This window comes from Haliaeetus albicilla, chromosome 1 (genome assembly GCF_947461875.1).
Source record: "Haliaeetus albicilla chromosome 1, bHalAlb1.1, whole genome shotgun sequence".
NCBI lineage: Eukaryota > Metazoa > Chordata > Aves > Accipitriformes > Accipitridae > Haliaeetus > Haliaeetus albicilla.
Window position 1 is genome coordinate 13,398,492 of NC_091483.1, and position 16,318 is coordinate 13,414,809.

The following is a 16,318-nucleotide window of genomic DNA, read 5'->3' on the forward strand; positions in this document are numbered from 1 at the left end:
TTTCATTGAGAAACAGTGAATAATGATTCCCTAGCTCCCATGCCAATTACAATTTCTCAAACTTGTACCCTATCCCTCTCATTGTCTCTTCTGTCCATGTATCCTCTCTTCCTGGGGAAACGGTCCATACCTTTGATCTCCCTGGTCCTCTCACATGTCCTTTGAACTACAATTCCCATAAGTATCTTGAGGCAGTTCAGGGGATGCAAAATGACAACAAATGAATTTAAAACAAAACACTTCAAAATTTCTAAGTAATATTCTTGATTCCCTTCCTGTGCATTCTGCATACTTTAGTTCAGTCCCATGGAGGTTACACAGAAAAGTTACACAGATTTAATAATTTTTCCGGGAATAAGAATTGCAATTTCAATCAGTTTTATGAGAATTTTTCCTAAGTGCAGTTGAGAACTTTGTCCTTATACATCTTTTTCCAATCCGTATTGACATCAAGATCAAAGTTCAATTTGCACAAAATTTAAATAATCTCCATAAGAAACTCTCTTAATTAAGATCCATAAGTATCATTTTCCTTTTTTTTTCCAAGTTGAAATATTTTGTCACCAAATCTGGAAGTCAAAGTGACTGCAGGGAGATGTGAAACAGGCTTTCTTTTGAAGCTGAATGAAGTATAAGGCAGGAAAAATAACAAGAAGTAAATTTGACTTGGGTTTAATATTCTTTTTTAATAGAGTAGATCGCCTTGCTAAAACAAGGTAATGACCTGTAAGTCTAAACAAACTCAATTGATTTTAGTGGATTTGCACTCGTTAAGCAGTCCTTCTCCAAATGTCATGGCGGAGACAGATATTTTTTGGAAACTTCTAACATCGTCAGACTAACACTTGACAGCTACGTACACGTGGTAGGGCAGAGAGGTTTTGTTCTCCAAAAACCATAAAATGACAAGCCGAAATGAAGTTGCTGAGGTCCGGTGCCGAGGCATTGGGGCTATAAGTCTTTCTCAGATAGCATTACTAAGATAACAAAAATGCGTATGCTTACTTTCAAGCTCCGCGCCTGGAGAACAAGCACAGCACGGCTGTCATCCGAACAGCCTGCTCGCCTGCTCTGGAGACGGTTTTATATTCCAAGGCATCCCCCCTCTCTCCACCAGTCGTAGTCACTTGCCCCTTTTGCTCTGAAAATAAATCAATTTCATCTGCCACAGTTCGATTTCTTTCTTCTCTCTGCTTCAGCCCCTCAGTCCCGCTCTCTCTTTGAAAGCCTCTTTCCACTGCACCATATGGCAGCTGAGAGAAGGGCAGAGCCGTGATCTAGCTCGTAACAAAAGAGGCTGTGGTGTCAAAAAGCCTCATGAATGCATGAGGCACATTCACGTATAGAGAAATGCCTCCAGCTCTGTCAGGGAGGACTAAAGAGAAGGCTGATAGGCCTGACATTGCTTTCGAGTTGAGAAAGGCAGCAGCTCTCTCTGCAGCTCATCCCCTCCTCCCTCTTCTCTTTGGTTTCATGCCAAAATCCTATTAGATCTATTAATGACATGAGACACAAAGTCAGAGTGTGTGGCAGAACAAGAAATTAAATCAGGCCACCTTATTTACTCCCTATCACTGTTGTTGAGATAGAATCATACTACTAAAAGAAAAAAAAAAAAATAAAACAGGCCTTAATAGCATGCCTAAGCACAAATAAGCAAGTCCTATCCCCCAAAAAGGGGATTGTGCACACTCCTATACATTGCCTATGGCAGCAGATTTGCAGCAGAACTGCAAACTGAACACTTGCAGGGTGACCCTGAAATACTGGTTCAAGTATGCTGTTGGGTGTATTTTGCTTTCTCAACTTTCTCAAGCTGCTGTTCATAGAAACAAAGGACTTTGAGGCTGGAAAAGTAACTAGACCTACTATCATGTCTGCACCTTGAGCTGTTACAGAAGAATTATACTTAATTCTTGAATACGAGAGAAATGCAAACTGGCACTTACAAAGCATGCATTCCTTCGCTCTCCTCTCCCTTCTGTTTTGCTTCCTCTTTTTCTGTCTTGATGATGTTTGGCATGCTTCAGTCCACAGAAATGTCTACAAAATACATTCACGACCTTTTTACACAAAGTTAACAAAATGGTAGAATATACACATCTGAAATACATTTATTACAAACTTTTGCCACTACTAGGGGAGAGGAAAAACCACCACTCCTGCAGCGGAATGCAACAGTGTGTACTTTACGAATAACTTCGTTACTGAACATAAACGGGGAGAACGGTGCTGCTTTATTTCTGTAAAATGAAGTGCTAGTTAAACCGTTAAACTAGAACTGCATTACTATTGCTGTCTCCTCCCCAGAAAGGCCTCAGAAATCACAAAACTCTGTGTCCCTGGGGTTATTTAAAGGAACCTGGGCAAGCTTCCAAATGCTGGTACAGGCGACCTTTACAAGTATTCAACAATAACAGTCCCCTATGAAATAAATCCATGAACATGTGTATAGTAACTCAGCGGTGGCAGGGACGTTTCAAGATGAAATTGTATCAACACTGTTGAATCGTGTCCCTACAATTGGTTTAGAAGATTTTACTGAACGCATGGCATATATAATTGTATAAAATATGTTTATAGTACCTCCCGAGTCTTTCTTCTTGGAATGTGCTTAATGTAAAGCTATTGAACAGCGTTATATATGCATGTATATATTAAAGCTACTATTTGTAGGTTCATCGTGAGCCACAGACAGCTGAAGATGAGTTCATTCCAAAAATAAACTACAATGAATTTAGAAACGTAAAAGTTTCACTTGAAATTACTGTGGCGGCGTCTTTAAAACGAACTCTGCCATACATCGGAAAAAAAACCCTATTGTAAACGCTGCTCGGGAATGCCTCCGAAATGGCTCCGGGGAGGTAAACTAGCGTTCACGATATTTGATAGACTTCATAAAACTTCAGTGCGGTTGGGGTTTCTTAAATTGTAACAGGCAGAGTTTAAGCTCTCATCTGCGACTTGTGCCGGGTCCCTGCTGGGATGGAGGGAGGGAGGGAGGGAAGGAGGGAAGGCGAGGAACAATGCCGCCATTCAGGCTCCCCCATTCAGCCCCGCCACATCTGTTTACATGGCCTGCGCCCACCTCTGAAAAGGGTGGTCCTCCCACCTCCAGTTTATCTCACATGGGCTTGAATGGCCAGCCGTCTGAAAGCTTTTTCTGCTGGAAATCTGCAGTTTCAAAATTTGTTTTATGAGACCAGAGCTGAAAGACAGACTAACAATAACGTTTGCACGTTTCTATAGTCTGGTTTGGATTTTAGTGTAATCTGAGAACAACTGTAAAATTGTCCCAAACTACCCGGTTTCAAAATAAGGCTAGCGCATAGGATTTTGACACTGAACTTGTGGGGCTGAATTTTGCGCTTAGTCTTGCAGTTACATATGTTTTTAAGGAGTTTTTCCTGTAAAAAATAGTTTGAGGGCTCAAATATTTTTGAAACGACACTGACAGCACTCAAAGAAAGACTAGAAACTATACTTTACCAAAAAGCATTTTTCTCTTACATACAGCCATGTTTAGAGCCCACAGCTTTACATTCTGCACTTCACTGAATAGTTCACGTAGAAATACTGTGACTACAACAAATTTCAATCTGTTTAGGTACCAGTTCTGCAAACTTTCAGACTAAGCATCACTTTGCACAGCAGATACTTCAGAGAAACCGACCTATTTAAGGAATTTTAAAATGGCTGAAGACCAACGGACCAACCCCATGTTTTTATTTGAATCAAAAATGCAACTGATAGTAAAATGGTGCATGTTCTTCAGAGTCAGAAACAGCCCATGATAACCAGGGAAAGCAGGAGATGCTCAAAGCCCCCCAAGCCTATGGTTGACAACTCTCAGCGTACCAGTCCGTGATCCAGTTTTCTGTAGCAATATACAAACATAAAGCAAACTTTGTCAATTCAGTGTCCTCTTGATTTGTCTTTATTAACTGCATTCAATGAATTTACAGAAGTTTTGCCTGAGTAAGAAATGCAGGCTCATATGTCTGCCAAAGCCATCACAGTAATTGTACCGTAAAACTGCTAAGTCTGCAAGTATGCTGAAATTCACGTTGTAGCTGACGTGATGGTATCACAATACATTGGACATACAATACAGGAAAAAATCCTGCAAGTTCCAAGGGAGATTACAAAGTGAAGTTGTTAAAGAAAAAAACAAGACAGTCTGCTACTTATGAAGTATTAAATGACAGAAAATGAGATAGAGACAGAATATGAAAAACCTGAAAAAGAGACCCAGGAGAAGATTACTGAGATATGAACTCTTATTCTCAGGTGAACTACTATGAAATTTTGCAGTGCTTGGTGATTTGCTGTGCAGACCTCGTTGAACGTGCAGTGCAGTCTGCACCTCCCTGCTTCGAGGTGCCAAACTGTATTCAAGATTAGTTTACATTATGTCATTTATTTTCCTGATGTTGTTATTCTAGGTTCATTAGTTGTCATGATTATGGTAAGACCCTATAAATAAGAAGATCTGAGCCAAAATTTGCCTATTCAGTGTTGAACTTGCTCGGTGATGGCTGTCACATTGTTTTGAACTTCTCTTCCATGAAGATATTTAATCTAATGATTTCTTTACACACAAAGAAATAATTTATTGAAAGGCCCTGGCTGAACCAGGGACTGTTGAGCATTCTGTTCTTCTCTGGTTTTGTTTAATATCAATATATTGGGGTGGCTTAAATATAAACAGGCAAAGGACAGAGAAATCCCCTTTCTTGTTCTTTGTGTTCCTATGTAGCACAAGAAAAGAGAAGCTGCTTGACTCTAGAGAATGCACACTGCAGTTGAGTGAGGAGGGACTGTCAAAGGGCACTAGGGTTGTAGAGATTTGCCAGACTGCCTATTTGAAACTAACGTTTGTCTGCTCTGTAATCTGCAACCACATCACCTACATCATTGGAAGTAAGGAAAGAGGGCAATGAACAGCACCAAGCCATAAACTGAACCGCATTAGTTTGTGACTTAATACAGTCAATATAGATCTACATCCCAAACTTCGTCCTTCACAGGTACCCAAACATCACAGCACAACTGGTGAATAAGTACTGTTATCTGAGATACATCATTCAGGAAATAACAGCATGTACCAGGTCAGACAGAAAACCCATACAGAGTGAAATCACAGGCAATATGAATCTAATCTGAATACAGAAGTTCTCTAGGAGCATTACAGCCTTACCACAATGACATCCTTGAGGGTAACCTCCCCTCTGTTCAAGTCCAAAGAAGCTTTGCTAGTGACATCAGTGGGGCCAATAAATTACTTTGAAAGGTCAAGATCTACAAAAGAAATTTTGATATAACATTAAGAGCTTGCCTGAACATAGAAGAACATAAATATTTTAGCATCTGAAGTATAAATCATGCACTGTACTGCAGCTGCCTGCAAAAATAGGCAGCAGAAGGCAAGTAACTGAGCAAAAGGAGAAAAGTAGAGTTTTATCAAAGCTGTAGCATAAAATCAGGTCATTAAACTCAACTAGCTTTTTTTTCTTCTTCTGCATTTATCTTGCAGAGAGGCCAAAATGTTACTTCTGTTGAAGAAAAGAAAGAGAGTAATTTAAGTCTATAGCTAAAAGTTAGCAGAACATGAACAGCTGCAAATTCAAGGTAGACATATTTTCTGAATTAAAGAGTGCCACACAAGAATAAATGGTACAGTCTTCTGGGTTACAGTTATACACAGGCTTCAGTGGCTTTTTACCTTACCTTGCCCCCACCCTTTCATATTTTTTTTAACTATAATCAGTACTGTTAATTTAAATGTAGAATATGATTGATGGTTTTGGTTATTGATTTTCTTGCTGTTGAAACAGAGCCTATAGCCCTCACAACAAGGATTAAAGTCCATTATTTGTCTGCTAAGCAAGCACTACAAATATAGGGGAAAAGATGACTCCTCAACACCTGTTACCCCACATTTCCTCATAGGGTGACTTAAAAAGTTGTTTTAAGTAGTATGTAGTCTACTAAGATTTCCTAAAGGATTTTCACTTACTAACAGTCATGATCATGCTTTTATGGTATGTGCATGTGTTCCCCTAAGAAAATAATATGACCAGAAGCAAACTTCAGCAAGACATCTCTGACAGAACACTCTGTGTACTGAAAACTAAGAATCAGATCCCCTTTGCACATTCACAGATTTATGGTTTACATCTAACCCTTTCCTCCTAATTGGAGTAAACAAATGTGAGATTTGTAAGTTTTTAAACTGCACTGCTTTCATTTCAGAATGGCAATTCTTTTCAAAATCTACAAAACAAACATAAACATAATGATGTGTTTTGAAAGGGCCTGAAAATAAAATGAAACGTTTCAAAGGGAAGGTTTCAATTTAACCCAAATGAATGGTTTTCTTTTCATCAACAAAGAAATATTCACACAGCCCCAGCATATAATTCTTCTCACAGAAATAACGCTACTAGATAGTGACGACTTTTGCCATGCTGTCTGTTGTAGATAAAGACTCTTTAAGCTGTGGCTGTCTGGATGCTTGTGTTACTTACTCAAACACTTGAACCTGTTGCTTGAAGGGGAGGGGACAGAGGAGGAAGGTGAAAGGACTATATAGCATTGCTAATCCCTTGAGCCATCTGGTGACTTGAGGCCATGCTTTAGATTATGCTTATATTGAAAACCCATTCCTTTCATTCAGTTCCCTTCCCTGTGCCAATTTGTCATTGGCTTTTTTGCTGCGTTAGGATTTCTTGCAGTTAATCATGGTGAGAATCAATTGTCTTTTCATGCCATAGTAAATATTCACACTGGAAAGAGATTTTTTTTTTTTTTTTTACTCATTTCTTCCCCCTCCCTACTACTTGCAGTGATTTGTAAAAGTTGTTGATACATTTTCATCAAACTGAGCTGGAAAAAAGCATCAGTTTGTCTTAGCAAAGAGGAAAATAACTAATTCCATTAGCATTTCTGTGTAAACTGGAAGAGTTTTGCCAGATGACAGGTACACTGAAATGTCCATGTTATGGAGGGTTTGAAAGAAGTGTACCTACATACCACCTTATAATTCAGCCATCAGAGGTAGCATTTGCATGTTTAATTATCTAAGAAACGATCTGTATGAACACATTTACGCCACAAGCCTCTCAAACCTGCTAAATTTGCATCCGTAGCAATATAGCATATTGCACATTAAGCCTGTCCAAAAGGCTGATGATTTTCTAGAGCGTACATGAATTTTTGATCTATTGACACATGCGGTTCTATATGAAGCCAAATCAATTGTGTCTCTGCCATGAAGCAGCAGAGAGGTTTCACAGCTATTTGAGTTCGTTAGCTTTTCTACACACTTGACAAAATTACTCTTCAGGACTTTGCAGTTAACTTTCAATAATGTGCAGTCTTTTCCACTATTTCTCGTTCCGCACATAAGATTATTTTTTATATTGTGTTCCCTGAGGTAGCTGCAAAGCAATTCTGTCATAAATGTGCTGGTTCTGTGCACTCTAAGTGAAATCATGTTCTGCTGCATGCTCTTTCCATATATCAATTAATTCTTTGCAGTCCCCTTCTGGCTAGATGGCAGATCTGATTTGTGAACCTTTCTTTCTCAGATAACCTTCTTTTTAAAAAAACCTGTCCTTTTCACTGTTAGATCTATTTTTGAAGAGCAAAATGAGAAGAGAAAATTGTAAAGCACAGCAAAGGTAGGAAAAAGCAGATCAAAGCATCTGAGAAATTAGCAGACTCTGAAAGATCTCTGGAAGTTGGGAGTCTGAGTCATTTTTAAAAAGCGAGCCATGGAAGTCAATAGCTGTTTAGGAAAGATACTTGAGTTTTAAGCATTTGTTGGGGTTAACCCCAGTAGGGAGCTAAGCCCCATACTGCCACTCGCTCAATCCCCTGCGGTGGGATGGGGCAGAGGAATGGGAAGGGCAAAAGGGAAAAAACTCGTGGGTCGAGATAAAGACAGTTCAGCAGGTAAAGCAAAAGCTACGTATGCAAGCAAAGCAAAATAAGGAATTCATTCACTACTTCCCATTGTCAGGCAGGCGTTTAGCCATTTTCATTATATGTAATGGTTACTTGGGAAGATGGACTCCGTAACTCCAAATGCTTCCTTCCTTCTTCCCCCAGTTTATATGCTGAGCATGATATCATATGGTCTGGAATATCCCTTGGGTCAGTTGGGGTCAGCTGTCCCAGCTGTGTCCCCTCCCAAATCCTTGTGGCCCCCCAGATAAATGCTGGTGGGGTGGGGTGAGAAACAGAAAAGGCTTTGACTCTTTGCAAGCGCTGCTCAGCAACAGCTAAAACACCAGTGTGTTATCAAAACAGTTTTGGTTACAAATCCAACACATAGCACCGTGAGAGATGCTGTGAAGAAAATCAGCTCGATCCCAGCCGAAACCAGTGCACCGTTGTTTCCGTTTCTGATCATTCGCATACAGCCCGGTTAGAAAGGCGGACTGGCACAGCTCTGACTCTCCATCACAGGCGTGTAATACAGAGACTCTGGTCTGAAGTTCTGGCTCAATCTTTCAGGTCTGAGACAATCAGTGCATCAAATTTCATCTTACGAGACACAAAGGTTCACCATTCCGGCCTGAAAGGGAAAACAAAGGATAAGTGATATGATTAAAATCTAAAAATAACAAGTTAAAATACACAAACCATTACTGACTGAGAACATCCCACTGCCTGGCCAACAACAGTGCATTGTAATGTACTAGTTGGAAGTAACAGCCTGAAATAAACCCACTTTGTGCTTGTTGCTATTTATTAATGCAAAAACCTGCAAACTAGAAATTATTATCAAACAGTTTGTATAGCAATACCTCCAAGAGGTACTAATGAAGGTAGCACTTTGCTGTGCTGTAGAGGCGAGGAGTTAGACGTGGATGAGATCAGCAAAGCTTTTGGGCTCTGAGGTATTAATTGGACCCAGTAATCCTGAATTATAAATTAGGATTCAATATTATTACATCTGGCCTGCATCAAAGCAAGGCCCACTCAACCAGGGTCCTCTTGTACATCCAGCTGTAGTATTTATCAAGATTTGTTCCAGTTTCTACTCTAATCAGTACAAAAACAAATTCCCACTGAACTAGGGTGAAACAGGTCCAAGCCGAAGAACAGGATGGCCACTGGAACAGATAATGAATTAATTGTATTTCTACTAACTTATCTGGGATAGCTATGCTGTATCAAAAAATTGCCTTTACATCATAAAACATAAAATCCTGTGATAATCTCTATTGTCAACTGTAAAAGTGAAATGAACTCCTGAAAAAGGTGGAGGAGGATAAGAAATATATTTCCACCATCAGCATATCCAGAATCCAAGACCAAAATAGTATTGAACAATTATAAGATGAAGATTACTGGATAACAAAAAGTACAAGAAATAAAAAAATGCTCACTTTATAAGGCATAAATGAGCCACTAATTGACAGGAGCTAAAAAAACCCTTCTCTTGTTGGCTGGTTATTCGGCTGTGGTTTCTGCTGCTCTGTCCTCTAAAGCATCTGGTACTGGCCATTACCAGAGATCAAATAGAGGACCAGATGGTCTGTTGGTTTCACTCATTACAATGGTATGACCGCTGAAATGTAAAAGCTCTTCACAGAACCAGAAGGAGAGCATTTACCTCTGAATGCCTGATCCCTTAAAAAAAAAAAAAAAAAAAGAAAAAAAAAGAAGGAAAAAAAAAAAAAGACTCGTCATACCTCTGTGAATCCAACAGAATAGCAACCCAATTTACCTCAGTGACACTTAAGTGCAGAAGAAGTCAATTACTTGGGAACTTTTCTCACTGAGGAGGATCTGGCCTTAGCAAGCCTTTGTGGTTTCAGGCTTATGTTATTGCAAAATACTATACTGAGGATGATTTGGGAAGCTAAAGCAGAAGTAGGAACTAGGTTGTGTAGCCTGGCAGGACAGTATCGTATCATCCCCCTTAGGACTGTGCTGGATTCCTGCGTCCTAAGTCAAGGTGTCTGTGATTTAAAAGTACTGTGTACGATCCTGTGGGTTTGCTTCATACCAGAGGGCTAAAGGACTAGCAGAGGTGAGATGGCTGAAGAAGTCATACCCAAGAGGGGAAAAAATCGGCATTTTAGAGAAGGGTAGTATGGGGAGCCTCAAAAAGTGCTGAATATGTGGTACTGTTTCCTCTTTGTTGGCTTCCAGAGTCTTTCTGATGTTCTAGGTATGTGGGCTCATCATTTTATTTTTCCTTCCTAAAAGTATAGTCACAATAAAAAAAATACAGACTTGATAGAAACAGGATAGCTGAAATGAAGTAAAGTAGCCTCATATTTGGGCTTGCTTTTTGATAATGAGCCTCCAGAAATTCCTCCTCTCTTCTTCTAATGTCTCTGAAAAGGTGGTTCTCAAGGCGCCTGGTCCTGAAAGCGTCACCCACCTTAGCAGCGGTGGACAATGACCACTCTGGCTTCTCCATGTAGGAGTTTGAACGTATATCTTTTCTGAGGCTTCTGGTTTTCATCCCTTTTTAACCTCTATCTAAGAATTATTTATGTTTTGGTTACTGTTTTCTAAATTCAAATACCAAGAGTTTTAAACATTTGACAACGGAGATTAGTTTGGGTCCATTTCAAGTTATTATGTAGCCAGAGAATATGTATCTGGAAAGGTGCTTAGGGAAGAAAAACAAACGTAGGCTTTTCTTCCTTGGATCCAGGAACAGGATGTGTGTTTTCCTTATCATCACAGTGATTTATAAAGGAGAGCTGCTGTCCTATGATATAAACCTTCGAGATGCCAAACCTGCACAACTGGCTTGCCTCTTAACACATCCTCCAGAGACACAACATGTTGCCACCCTTGCCTTCCCTTATTCCCCCCCTTACTACTTTCCTTACTAATCCTAAACCCTCTGAGACCATTTCGTGTGCAAAAACAAAACCTGAAAGCTACTGCATTGACTTACAATGGAACTTGCATCGGAAACTCCGCAGACAACATCTTGTTTCTCATAACTATTGAAAACCACTGATTCTTAATAAAGAAAAGCAAACTACAGAATCACACTGTATCAACATACAAGCAAAGGGAAATACACTATTACATATGACATTAATGCTGATACTCCTAAATTCAAAATAACCAATACTATGTAGAAAATAAAGTCTTCAGCAGCTGTTTTCTTTTTTTTAAAAAGTCCCTGTGCAAGAGAAGCTTTTCTGAACAACAAGGCTGTTATTTAAAAGGGAGGTAACGAAGACAGAGCTGTGAGGCTTGCCAGCCCTCTTGGAAAGCTGTGGTGATCATGTGGCAGGGCTGGGGCCAACCGTACCATGACGCATCCCTTTTTCTTCAGGCAACAGAAGTTGCCTGTAAATATTCATACGAGGACACTGGAGATTCACATTCAAATCCCATTACTCCATAATATGAATTTAGGTGCCTAGTTTTCCTCGTGACCCAAGAAAAGCCTTAATAGAAAACACAGCAAAGTGGATTTGTTCTGTGAGTTTTCCTACGGCTTCCCCTTCCCTTGTTTGTTCATTTACTAGATGGATCACATTTCCAGTGTGTGATTTTCAGATATAACCAGGATCGACTTGTGGAGCTCGAGGTAGAAGAAAGTGATAGAGGCAGTGAAATATGAAATAATAGATCTTAAAAATGGCTAGTACCCTGGATGGTAATGTTATCAACCTACTTTGTACCGAATTCTTTCTCACTGCATCATGTTTAATTTTCAGAAGGGATGAAAAGAAGAGAGACTGAGTTTAAGAAAAGGTCACATAGGAAAAAATCTTTAGAAAAATCCCTACTAAATTATATATTCATTACCATGGCTTCTCCAATATGCTAAGGGTAGTATAACAACTTGCATATTGGTGGGAAGGCAGAAGGCTATTTTGGAAACCTATGGCCAGATAGGGGTTTTCCTATACATGAAAAATAAATCCTGAGAACTGTAGCTGGGCACGGCAAGGAATTCAGATGTATTGTATTCTTTAGATGAAAAATTGAACCAGCACAAAGAAAGAAAAGGCAAAACGGATAACACCTGCTTTTTTCCAGGTAGCATTGAAAAGGAGATATGATTCTGCTTTTCTCCATCATAGTTTTCCATTTGGGGCTGAGTGCCAATCTACTAGCAAGTAGCAAGTGGTCCAAGTGGCAATCTATCTAGTCTATTTCAGTGATCCTGGCTTTCACATTATATAAATAATGGGGAAACTGCATGAACTTCTGCACTCCACATTCCACATCAGCTCCCAAGGCTCTGTCTTCAGTAACTTAAAAAGCCTAACAGAAAACATACGAGGATACTTGGTGCCTTCACAGTTAGTCAGAGACAGTATTTTAAAAAAGAGAATGAGCTGTGGAGGTGACTCCTCCACCTCCTCAAATTAAGGAAGTTTACTTTCCCACCCACATAATAACAACAGGGAGTATCTACCCCAAAGTTACTGTTTTGCTCTACAGCAAAGCCATAGTGTTAAAATATCATCTGAGCAAAAAAACATTCCCAACATGGGAGTTCAAAGACCAAAAGGTGTTTATATTCTTAAGAAGATTTGTTTATTTTCACTGAGAAAATGAGTTCCTTTGTATGTATTATAACATTTGCCACATTCTTGTAAGTATTGTTTTCTGATGAAGTCATAATTACTTAATTAGAGATGATCAAAACCCACTGGTTATTCACTCATATTCTTTGTGTATTTCTACCAACCTGCGCTTTGTGAAGCTTTAACTGGATACAGCACTTCTATTTGTGCAGGAAAAAAAAAAATCACCCAAGATGTCTCACAAAGCAGCCACAGAAAATATTTTCACTGCCAAATTTATCTATCAGTGGTCACTGGATTAAATAACAAAAAAACCCCACCCCCAAACCAACCAACCAACCCTACCCTTAACCAATCCCTCTCTGACACTTGGAGTGACAACTTTTCTCATAGGCTTTCTGAGAAATGAACTTTTTGATTTACCAGAAGGCCCAAACCGTAACCCAAAATCACCGCAATGGCTTCAAATGCTAGCACCTGCCTCTGCTTATGGTGATGCAGTGTTGGTATGTTTTGCTGGCCTTTCAACTCCGGCCCACGTAGAAAGCATACATTATAAAAAATGGCATACCAGCTGCACAGTTGCTATTACTTGTAATCAGATCTGAGTGCGTAAAGTCTCAAGTGCAGAAACGGTACGTTTAAGGTGCCCAGTTTTCCACGTGACCTAACGTAACTACAAAAAAAGAGCAGTTGCGTAAAGAAATCCTGGGATCTTTCACTTGGCTTCCCTTCCACCTGTCTGGAAAACGCCACGTTACTGGGACCGTGACTTTCAAAGGCGGTCAGTCAGATCATCTTGTGAAATCCAGGGTGATACGAGAAAGAGGAGAGAAGGAAACTGAAGTTAAAAAAAACATACAGCCACTACTATACCATTGAACTGCTTCATGCGGAGTTCTCCCAGTCAGTCAGGGTAATGCATTTGGAAGGAAGGAGGGAGTTGTACATGGCGTTCTTTTAAAAAAGACTTCTGTTTTAATTATTAAAGCAGTGCTATCATGTAGAATGTCTATAGGGAATTGCTTAATTTTATGCTTTTTCTTTGGTGATTGGGGACCACGTTATAAAATATAAATGTGTTCTTTTATTTCTTGAGAATGCGTTCTGAAGGACCCTCACGTTTCACATGTAATTCATTCTGCCCTCTTTTCTCTCTGTTTTTGTCTATGGTGGTAGGGCTTTGGGGGAGAGGAAATATTATTTTAAATTTTTAGCGAGGCTTTTCTGGTATCGGTTTCCTCAGAACTGTGCCAAACGTGTTATTTGAAGGGATCTCTCCTATTTGAGTTCTCATAGGAAGATTCATAAATAAGAAGCGAAAATTCTATTACCTGCCCTAATTCTGGGGGGTACAACAACCAGAGATTTATCAAACCGCATGCAATTTCCAGTTAAACTTTCTAATGGGATACGTCTGCATGCGACAGTATTTTCTACGCAACCTTTCAGAAATAGGAAATTTATATTACGTAAGAAATCAGTGCTCCTAGCTTCCCTATTTTATAATAATTTTAAAATAGAACTTATACAGTAGAAGCAATACAATGATTTTGTAGCTTTCTCTGCCTAAAATAGTGTTTCATCGTTCAACCATCTACAGCCATTCTTCCGGATTTGGGCAAAAGCTAGTAGGCTGAGATCATAAAGTTACTAATACCCTGACATCACTTCGGAACTGAAGCCCCCCTTCTCAAAAGGGATCTGTGACATGCCTGGACTATAGCATAAACTCAGATAATTGACACTGGGGCCCAAGCATCTGGGTTAGCTTAGCAGCAGATGTTCACAGACACTTTCTAAAGCCATCCTTGCGCTTCTGTGTTCTGCTGTTGCGCTCCTGAGGGTATGTCACTAAATTTCTGAGGACATCTCCTGCATGTTGTAAAGGTCAGCTGCTCTCCGGTTAGTACCCGGGCTATGCTTCTGGGGACGCGGCAGGGAAGGAAGGATTTGCGGGAAGCGACTAGAGGATTATTAATACTTGCTGTTTCAACATGCCTCAGTACTACAATGGGAGAAAGCACAAACAGGAGCAGAATCGAGGCAAGCTAGTCGGACCTGACGATGTTGTTGTTTGTTGCTGACACGTACCTTGGTGTATGAGTGGGAATGTGGGAAGCAAGACAAAAAAAAGAGGAGTCTGCTAATACTGCAGTATGTATCCCTAAGGATTGCTGGCTTATTGAAAGTCAAAGCACTTTGGCTGCCTAATCCTCTGAGACAATGTCACCAATTACACTAAATTTCTCTAATATTTAGAGGGAGTACACGCACTATTTATTCCTTTGAGGAAATACAGCTGATAGGGCATCAGAATGCTAAAGATGAGGAGCAAGAGCTAATCGCCTCTAGTTTTTTGGTTCAAATCAGAAGTGGGGACAGATGTGTACTTCCTTCTTACCCATCTTTTTTATCTATGTATATCTCATTGTAGTAATTTTGTAGTATCTCACTCCTGACAATCCCAGAGATATAACAAGGACAGGGAACTGAATCTACTCACATTGTAAAATTTCACATCTGCTGACAGCTTGTTTCCTCCTCAGTATCTGTGTTATCACTGTTCGGGGGATCTTCAAGAAAAACCTGCTCATACAGTAAAAATGCAACTTCTGTAACGTGTCAGTCATGAAACTATCTCAAAGGGAAACCACAATTAAAAAAACTAGAAATGCTTTAAAGACAGTGACATTAAACAGAGACAACACCCAGAAGAATAAGGTGCAGATCTATTGTGATTATTGATAAGGAAAAACATACCATAGCTTATGGACGATGCTGCAGAAATGTGTGGTTTGTAAAAACAACTGGATTTCTCTTGAAAGTCACCAACCATCAGGCCCAGTTATGCAAGCATGTCAGCTTACAAATGAACACAGCTGCCGCTGATTATGAAAGCATTCAGCTAGCCATGAGCCTGTCTGCACTTGAAGTTGTGGGCAGCGCCTGTAAGACATCATGCGCTACCAAAAGCAATCAAGATAATTAAAAAAAGAAAAAAAAAAGGAAACCCAAAAAAGGATGCAGTTAAAGCATCATATTTTTATTCAAAGCGATTTAGTTATAACTTGACACACAGGTCCTCCATGTGACAGGACAGATACATTTTGACAGCGCAGTGTTTAGAGGAAAAATAAAATATGCAGCCACATACAAGTTACTTGCTAGACTGCACATTTCTGTATGCACAGCAAGGACAAGGAGAACCCCCTTGGGTGACTGTATAATGTAACTTTGCAAGTCCATAGCTGGATTCATTACTTTGCACAGTATTCAGCAAAAACAAAATAGCCTCTGTCAGCACTGAAGACACTGTGATTTCATAACAAACTTACTTCAGAACAATGTGTTTGTTGTGAGACTTTTGAGTCTACTAACTCTGCTGTGCCTGAAATAATGTCTCTGCAGCTGAGCACAGCACCAAGGCCAAAGGCTTAGAAAAAGCTGGACTTAAGTATTCAGAGTGTTTTGGATATGCTCACAGGAGAAATCTAGATATAAACTACTCATGACAGTTGTTAATCATGGGGGAAACTATTATCCTCAGCAACTAAGCAACTTTATTTCCCCAAGCTGGGAAATAATGGAGTAGAAAATGCCCAGGTTCCCTAGGAATCAATATTGGATTTCATATTGACTGGAATTTTTGAAAGTTTTGTGTTCAAAACCCTTGAGACAAGATCTACATTCATGTTGCTCCATGTGAAAGGAAAAAGCAGAGCATCTGCTTGTGAAATAATCACTGTTAAAAGATAGGAAATGGGTTAAATGTTCATTTTTCACAA

General features: G+C 39.6%; 1 long non-coding RNA gene across 1 annotated transcript in view; it reads right to left on the reverse strand.

The window, feature by feature from the left end:
* The window catches only part of LOC138684740 (uncharacterized), a 42,820-nt gene extending 40,775 nt beyond the window's left edge, over positions 1 to 2,045 (reverse strand). The window contains exon 1 of the long non-coding RNA XR_011324000.1: positions 1,950 to 2,045. This is a non-coding gene — a long non-coding RNA (uncharacterized lncRNA). The remainder of the gene's footprint in view (positions 1 to 1,949) is intronic.
* Between the last annotated feature and the right edge of the window lie 14,273 nt (positions 2,046 to 16,318).